The sequence below is a fragment of the Henckelia pumila genome, chromosome 4, assembly GCF_033568475.1.
Source record: "Henckelia pumila isolate YLH828 chromosome 4, ASM3356847v2, whole genome shotgun sequence".
Lineage (NCBI taxonomy): Eukaryota > Viridiplantae > Streptophyta > Magnoliopsida > Lamiales > Gesneriaceae > Henckelia > Henckelia pumila.
In genome coordinates, this window is record NC_133123.1 from 71,225,421 (window position 1) to 71,234,399 (window position 8,979).

The window sequence follows — 8,979 nt, forward strand, 5'->3', positions numbered from 1 at the left end:
AATTTGATTAAAGTGATTCTTAAAGATCTAAGGAGTAAAAGTTTTATGGTCCCACAATTAATTTGATTCTCAGTTAGGAAAATGCTTGGTTTTTGAGGATGTCGAGTTTGTGGGGGGAGATAAAATTATGAAAGTTATCTTTAAGGAAGAATATTTTAATATTCTCACAGGTGTTATTGACATTGATCAAAATTTTATTTTGACTTTGTTCAAAACACAATACGGTAAGACAATTTAGGAAAATCTCTCATTCAAGAAATATTCTGAAAGAACAAAATCTTACATCTCAATAACCTCGTTATTATGGAATTCCACAGTGTAATCTTAGGTAATTTGATTGTACTTCTCCAAGAGAATAAGGTCGACGTTTGAATGATAGAAAATGATTTTATCAATTTCTGTCATGTCATAAAAATTCTAATTCTCAAAGTGGATTTATGTCAATAATAAGAAGATAAAATCTATGAAAGACAATGATATTTGAGATCTTATCTCATTACCTAAAGTATGACATTCATTGGTTTTAAATAGATATTTAAAATCATGAGTATTCAAAAGGTAATGTGAGAGATATAAGACTTGTTTTGTCATTCATTAGATTTTACACAGTAAGGACATCAATTGTAAAAGGTCTTTCTCTTTGGTTTCTTTGAAGGACTCTTCAGAATTATATTGGCATAGTATTGAATTTTTTAATCAATAAATGATATTTTTACATTTCATCATGTGATCATCTCGTTTGGTTTTGAGATGAATTTGGTCGGTGATGGTATATATCATAAGGTCTGTGGGAGTAAATATATTTTTTTTCGTTTTGTATGTGATGATAGCCTACTCGCTAGCAAAGATATAGATATGTTGCATGACACCAAGAGATTTCTAGTTAAGAATTTTGAGATGAAAGATCTTGGTGATGCAACTTTTTTACTGGGTATCCAGATATATCGGGATTGCTCTTGGTGTATTCTTGGAATATCACAAAAAAGCTATACCGAGAAAGTTCTCAAGCGATATGAGATAAAATATTATAAACCAGGTGATACCCCTAAGTTAAAGGAGACAATTTAGTCTCAATAAGTGCCCTAAAATGATTTTAAAGAAAAAAGAAATGCAAAAGAATCTAATGCATTGCTTAGATTTACACACGTAAAATTTTTATATACGTGACTGGGATGTTGGACAAATATTTAAATAATTCAAGAGTATACTATTGGAAAATAGTCAATTACGTATTATGGAATTTACAGAAAATAAGGAATTATATGCTCACATATTGATAAGTGTATTTTATGCACTTAATTAATTATGATTTTAATTGTTAATTGTTTGTTTCGAGCATATTTATGTGTGGATTTTGTTGTTTTTGTGATTGTAGAAAATTAATGAAGTATTGTGAAAAAGAGAAGAAAAATAAGAATTTGAGAAGAGAAAAAAAGAATTACAGAACAAGAAGGAGAAAAGAGGCTGGGAAGAAAAGAAACGAGAAAAGGAATTGGGCTTTTTTAATGGGCCTATTGTTTGCGCTTAAAGTAGCGCTAAAGAAGAGGAGATGAAGAGCAAACGCGCAACTTTCTGGGAGTTTGGAGATTGAAGGTCAGAGACGTATGCGCTCCCGCCTAGGAGTTTTGGAGCGCCCGCCCCGCCGCTGTATATCAGATTTTAATTATTACGGGCAAGTATTTTATGGGCTTTTTGGATGGGCTTTTACATGCGATATAAAAGGGATTTCTGAGCGTGAGATTGGGGGGCAGCCACCACAACACATACACGTACATATCAGAGACAGAGATTTGATCGTGATTTCTGAAGGAGAATTTTGGGCGTACTTGAAGAACGAAGACGGAGATCGATAGTCCGGACACGGCGTCGACGACAGATTTGTTTTCTATCTTTTATTTAATTCTGAATATGTTTGGATTTATGAATTATAGTTTTATTTAAAATTTTATTATGAACTAAATTTTTAGAGTCTAGAGGTCGGATGGAACCTGGTGTAGACACTTTCATGAATTTTTGATTTTATTGAATTGAGTTTTCTTCTAGATTAATTGTTTTTCTAGAATTGATTGTCTTTTCAATTATCTGATCAATAATTGATTTGTTATATTTATTTGAGATCTGGCACTCTGGAGAGGAGATTTTGAATAGGACCATTAGAAAATACACTGTTAATTATTTATATAACTCGGGAGAGTGTATAATTTTAACAGAGTTTTAAAAAAAGAACATTGTTTTGAATAGATCACTGCAAGTAGATTATTAATAGGGATATTGGAATTGAATTGTAGTTGATAAAAATTATTTGTTGCTCGGGAGAGGGAAATAATAAACTTAAGTGTTTCTTGGCTATTAATTGACTGAAATTCATGAAGATTAATTAATTAGGATTGATTGTTGTTGAAACTAGGTGAAATCTAAACCTCTAGACCATTTTTCCTCTGATTGATTTTTATCTGAAAGTTGTCTGCATGCTATCAAAAACTCATTGATTATTTTATTTTTTTGCAAAATTCTTGATCATTGATTTTCTAGATAAAATTAGGACTATTTTAATTACACGAACTGAATATTTTCATTTTACTCTCTGTGGGAATGATACTTGATTTATCACTATATTAAAACTTGACACTCGTATGCTTGCGAGCAATTTTTCACAACACATATCAGAGGTCAGATCGGTTTTGAGATCATTTGGTATACAGACTCTGATTTATGGGATGCCTAGATAGTGTGAAATCTATGTTGGACTATTTAAATCTACTGTCAAAAGGTGTCATTTAACAAAATATTACTAAAAAGTCACTTGTTATAGTCTCTTTTGTCATGACAGTAGATTTTATAATGTGTTATAAGGCATCCAATCAAGTTTCTGATTATTGAAGTAAGAGTTCAAAGTGAATAATGTCTATAAAGCACATCAGTATAAACTCCATGATTGTGGATCCACTTGCTAAGGGACTATCACCCAAAAGGTTTTGTGTGCATATTATTTGTATGGGTGTTTCGTCATTCAAGGATATATATTCAGGTTTTGTGGGAGTTTGTAATTTTAAATGCTTTTATAGACATGTTTCAGTGATTCGGTTTTTGGTTTATGGATGCATAAGGGAAGGTTATTTCTGCAGAAATAAAGGTTTTGATTTATTCACACTCTGACTTTATTATGGTTGATCTCACTAAAATTTAAGGGTTGACCAGTTGGAAATAGGCATGTTAAGATCACGTTACATGAAATTTCCATGCTACACATCCACATCATAATCCATGTCATTCAGTTATCTAGCATATGTGACCATTGATGGGTCGAGTTACGATGAATGTGAAAAGGCCTCTTTGATCCTATGTTAATATGATTGATGGACTGGATTAACAGTAGATACATTTCGGTAATGACATCAAAGTTGAGCTCATTTGATTATTTTTTGCAAAACATAATTATAAAGTTTCACATCAATACAACAAATTTGATGTACAACAACGTCTAAACGACAACGGTTTTTTGAAAAAACCGTTGTCTCGTGAGCTTTCACAACGGATTTATTAAAATCCGTTGTCGTTTGCCTTATTTTGTTAAAGAACGACAACAGATTATGACCTACGAATCCGTTGTCTATTAGCGCTTTTTTTATGGTCTACGACAACGGATATTAAAATTCGTTGTCGATGGGTTTTTTTTATGGTCATACGACAACGGATTATGGCCTACGACAACGGATTTTTGAGCATGTTTTTTATGGCCTACGACAACGGATTCTACAAAACCGTTGTATTATTATTTTATTATTAATAAAATTATTATTTTTTAAATATGTTATAATGAGAAACACCCTTTTATTCTCTTTTGATCTCTCATTTCTCTCCTCATCGCTCTCACCATCTATTACCAAACCCTAGCCGCCATAGCACTCTAGCCAACTTCAGATCGAGAGCGGTTGCAGAGAAGGATCGATGATGGAAGACTTTCGGTCACTCTCTCACTCCCGAGCATTTTCCAGACGGCGGCTCCGGATACGACTTTGCCCGGCGGCAGAGGTGGATCTAGCAATGGAGCTAAGTACAGGCTCATGTCTCCTGCAAAGCTCCCTATCTCTAGGTCCACTTGTATTACTCTCTGTTTTTTCAGGAAAAAGTTTGTCGAAAGGCGATTGATTGGGGATTTTTTAGTCGTGATTAGGTGAGAAAATGCCTAAATACAAAGATGAGGTTCCTACAGTTCGAGTGTATACAGTTTGTGATGAATCCAAGTTTGTGACTAACTTTTTATTCCCCTCAAATTCATTCTGTTTTAGTTTTGGATTTACTTAAGGAATAACTGGGTATCAAAATACTTTTACTGCAGATATTTGATTGTGAGGAACTTTCCGGTGTTTGGCTGCGGTGATGAGTTATTAAATTTATTCTCTACCTATGGCAAAGTTGAAGAGTGAGTGCTTGTTAATCATCCGATATTTGACATTGATGCATGTTTCACTATTAATAACTGGAAATTGGGCAGTTTCTGAATCATGTTTTTTTAAATTCTTTATTTCCCCACAGAATTCATCTTGTTGTGCTTGGGGATTTATTGGTGTCAGTTATCACCTAAAAAATATAGGTTTATTCTGTGGAAGCAGAATTTTAGTATCAGTAATTGATTAATATTTTGATTGTTTTGGTGTGTTTTGTTCAGATGTAAGCCAATGGATGATGAAGAGTGCGAGTCATTTTGTTTACTGGATTAAGTTTCATCAGGTCAACAATGCCAGGTGATTTTAGTTACTAAATACTTCTATTCCATTATCGAATACTTGTTTATATTCCTGTCAATCCTTAGGAGAAAATATAGCATATGACATTATTATGAATAAAGTTTGTGGATTTATCAGCAGATGATTTTGAAATAGGTTTGACAAAAGGAAGAGGAGCGTAATCATCATGCAGATGATTTTGAAATAGGTTTACCAGTTAACATTTTGAAATAAGTTTGTGGATTTAGTTACTAAATACTTCATTTTTTTCTAAAAGGAGAGTTGTATGTCTTATATTAAGATGTGTAAGTGGTAGTTTTTTTTTTAAAATTACTTTATCTGTTTTATATGGAGTGCGTAGCTTCTCATAATCTCATTAACGGCTTTTTACATTTTCTTACTTACTAATTATAGATTTTGCGTGTATATGAAAGGTTGCTTTGGAGATTGGTATAAAAATAATATATTATTTTGCATCCTAGTTCCGAGATTTTGAATCTTAAATTTGTTACAGACATCTATATCTCTTAACTTTATGTGTGCGCTAGCTTGTAGCCTTTCACTGATTCATATCAGCAAACAAAATGTCTTTAATTTGATTGTTTAAAAGAAGCTTGTAAATGCTTATATCGCTGCTATAATTCTTTTTCCTCGCCACATAATATGGCACTCAAAACGGTGTTGTGGTTTCGCTTTTTCTCTGTAAGTTAATTTTTTGATGTCTAACCTTCTGATTAGCACTTGGGATCTTACAGAGACTAATATGATGTACCAATATAATATCGGTGTTGTTAAACATTGTGAAAGATTTGCTAATCCTAACAGATAGGCAGTGGAATTTTTTTTAAAAAACTTTTAAACTTGGTTTCCATAAGCAATCAATCATTAATTGTGCATTTTAACATTTGTACTGCATTTTTGTCTGTAGTTTTCATTCTCTTTCTGGTGATATTGATCTGTGTTAATGTGCCGCGATGACAGTGTCATAAATTTTCCTAAGGAGTTTCATGGACGATGCTTACAGTTTGTCAGCTTTAGTAGCAGTAGATTGATTTCATTGCACAAAGGTGCATCTCTTTTCATTTTGAATGCATTTGATGGTGTGTACAGATTGTTAGCTTTAGCAGTAGATTGATTTCATGGCATAAAGGTGCAGAGGTGATGCGGCTCTTGGTAGTAGAGTTGCGTATCAGATGATCGTGAGGCAACTGGAGGCACTAATAAGGCTATCAGAGGCAATTGCACTAAGGTAGTGTTTGCAAGCTCTAAAAATAAGTGATTATGGAGATTCTCTTAACAAATTTGTGAAGAAAATCTCCACAATCACTTATTTTTAGAGGTTGCAAATACTATCTAAGTCATTTAGATGCTGAGGTATACAAATGACTTACACATAATAATTTGTCTGAATTTATTTGACCTGACTTGTCTTTGTGTGGTTAGGTGCATCCCCGGCACGTACGTCTTGCTGTAAGACTGCTAAAGACGTCAATAATCAAGTGAGTGGTCCATTACATTTCGTGAAAGAGAGATACCTTGGTTGTCAACCAATCAACTATGATTGATCTGTCAGAGTTTCAGGAAGAGAATTATGAGAATCATGACAATGATGGTAATGACGATGGAGGTCGTGTTTCTAGCTGAGGCCAAAGTCATTCATCCTGTGAAACAGTTCAGCCAGAATCTGAAAACAGGGGTTCGTTTAATATTATATCAAAATGATAACTGGTAGACTTTATTTTTGAAGTTTATTTAACTTTTGTTATTGATGCCTGCTTCAGACGGTGATAAACCAAAGATCGAAGAGGAGTTGATGTGAGCTAGAGCTAATTACACCATCAAAGATGCAAAGGGTCGGACCACCATGTCGATATTTTTTTGTAGTGTACATTGAATTAGAATTTTTAATTTCGAGTGATTTGTAATACTAAAAAATTGTATATTAAATTTTTTTTATGATTTTAAATTTTGATTTATTAATAATATTGAAATTTATATAAAAATATTTATTTATTTTTTGTTTTTTATATAGAAAAAGATTAACGGATTTTATCCGTTGTCGTAGGGATTGAAAAACTGTTGTAATTATTGGTGTTGTTAAAACTGCGCCCCTATGAGAACGGATAAAATTTGTTGTCGTTTTTCTCAAAGACAACGGATTTATGCCTACGTAACTCTCAAAGACAACGGATAAAATCCGTTGTATTTTTGTGTTTTTCTTGTAGTGCGTATAGCCCAGTGGCAGATTGTTGGATCATAAATCCAACGTTGGGCTTATATGTAAATAATTATGTATTGTGGACTGTCAAATTAAGTTAGCTCATAAAAGTGATCTAAATAAGGTTTCGGTCTATTTGGGCTTTAATGTTTCTAATAGGGTGTAACCTTTAATGTGTAGATACTAGTGTGATTTTCTATTTAACTGATGGTCTTAAATAGAATCCAAAAAATATAAATATAGGGTTATGGTCTCCAGATCACACGATGTTGACGACACTGTCATTATGTTCTATTCTATTCTCATCGATAGTCAGAGAGCGTGAGAATTTAAAGGACTCTAAAGGCAAATCGTGTTGATCTCGAAGGCCAAACCATGCAGATCTACATCAATATCAATTGTTACGAATTCAGGTACGCTTCCGCTTCAGTTTACAGTTTTAATCTTGATGACTTAAATTTTAACATGATGATTCTGGATTTAAGCTTATATGGATTTTCTCCAACATGAGAAACTTAGAATTCAGTGAATCAAGTGGAGGGAGACTCCTGTGGTGTGGATCATCCACGGTATATTTTGTTCACGTAATATCAAACCAAATCTGGCATCAAAAAGAATATTTTTGAAACATTTCTTTTATTTTACATATATTAAGTATTATTCAATATATTTTAAATAAATAAATATTAAATTAAATTAATTATTATAATAATTTTTTGATTAATATTTAATTATTAAACAATAAATTAAATATTAAATTATTATTTATAATTTAAAAAACAAATAAAATATAATAAATTTTTTAATTATTATTTAAACTACAAATAAAAATAATAACTAATTTTTTTTTAAAAAAAGTTAAAAAGTAAAAAGGGCTGCGCCAAATTTGGAGTGGGTGGGGAGCTATCTTGGTGTCCAAAATAGCGTCCGGTTGGAGTAGCATTTTGAATCATTTTGGTGCTCGGTTGGAGATGATCTAAGTAACTATAAATCTAATCATCTTGAAATTTTTCAAAAAATAATTATTTTTCAAATCTCATAATTACTTAATTTTTGGTTGTTATAAATCGAAAATAGCAATATATACAAGACCGACAATAATTGCAACATCAATAATTCTCAAATATTTCAAGAAATTGGATATTTTTTCCCAAAATTCGTAACAATTAATAAATTTTTAAGTTGAAAATCCAAATTCGTATACATCATTAGTCAACATTATATAATTTAAATAATTACAATTAAATATACAACAAAATTTTGGAGTTGCATAATTTTACCTCAAAATCGCATAATTTCAAAAACTACAATAATAAATCAAACAATATACGGGGATGAAGTGTTATATAAAGATTTATAGGTATATAGAGTTTCAACCAATATAGATTTTTGTATTATAAGACAACTAGATACATACATATTCATCCAATATTATAAAATATCTCAAAAAATATAATAAAATATAATATGATATTTTGTCATATCATCAATTTTCAAACCATGTTCCAATCCATGGTGTTGATCCGACTATTCACTCGAACACTTGTGGGTAATTTGAGACTGATTTTTTTTGTAACAAGCCCAAAAATCTTTTGAGCCTAACATAAGGGGCGGAGCTATGAATTTTGTACAGTGTAAGTGATAATATACTATAGTAGTTCGATATGCTAAAAAATCATATAATGAACAAATTCTAGGCCAATGCAACAAAATAATTAAGAATAAAACCATCAAAAAAAAAAACTTACCTTCATTTGATCTACTAAAAATCAATAGTTTTTCAACAAACAAACCCAATAATTATGTATCATTTTTTTAAAAAAAAACAACTGTATCCAGAAAAGAAAAAAAAACAAGAATGCTAAATTGTCAATGACCCTCACGTAATCTTCATTCATTTTCATTTCTCCATTCACATATTTTTGTAAGTTTAATATATGATTTACTTATAATTAGAATGTAAATTAAACAATAAATAAGAGTTCAATTTGATGCAACCTAAATACCTAATATCTATCTCATCATAGACAAAAT

General features: G+C 31.4%; 1 long non-coding RNA gene across 8 annotated transcripts; it reads left to right on the forward strand.

Annotated features, from left to right (window-relative positions):
- The first annotated feature begins 3,869 nt into the window (after positions 1-3,869).
- LOC140865026 (uncharacterized) lies at positions 3,870-6,706 on the forward strand. 8 transcript variants are annotated; one of them, XR_012144467.1, is made up of 7 exons: positions 3,870-4,244; positions 4,340-4,423; positions 4,670-4,745; positions 5,709-5,794; positions 5,884-6,101; positions 6,171-6,423; positions 6,509-6,706. It is a non-coding gene; the product is annotated as an uncharacterized lncRNA (long non-coding RNA). The 8 variants fall into 8 exon arrangements; XR_012144466.1 differs by having other exon boundaries at positions 4,670-6,101; positions 6,171-6,226; positions 6,309-6,423; XR_012144463.1 differs by having other exon boundaries at positions 4,670-5,794.
- Positions 6,707-8,979: the final 2,273 nt, after the last annotated feature.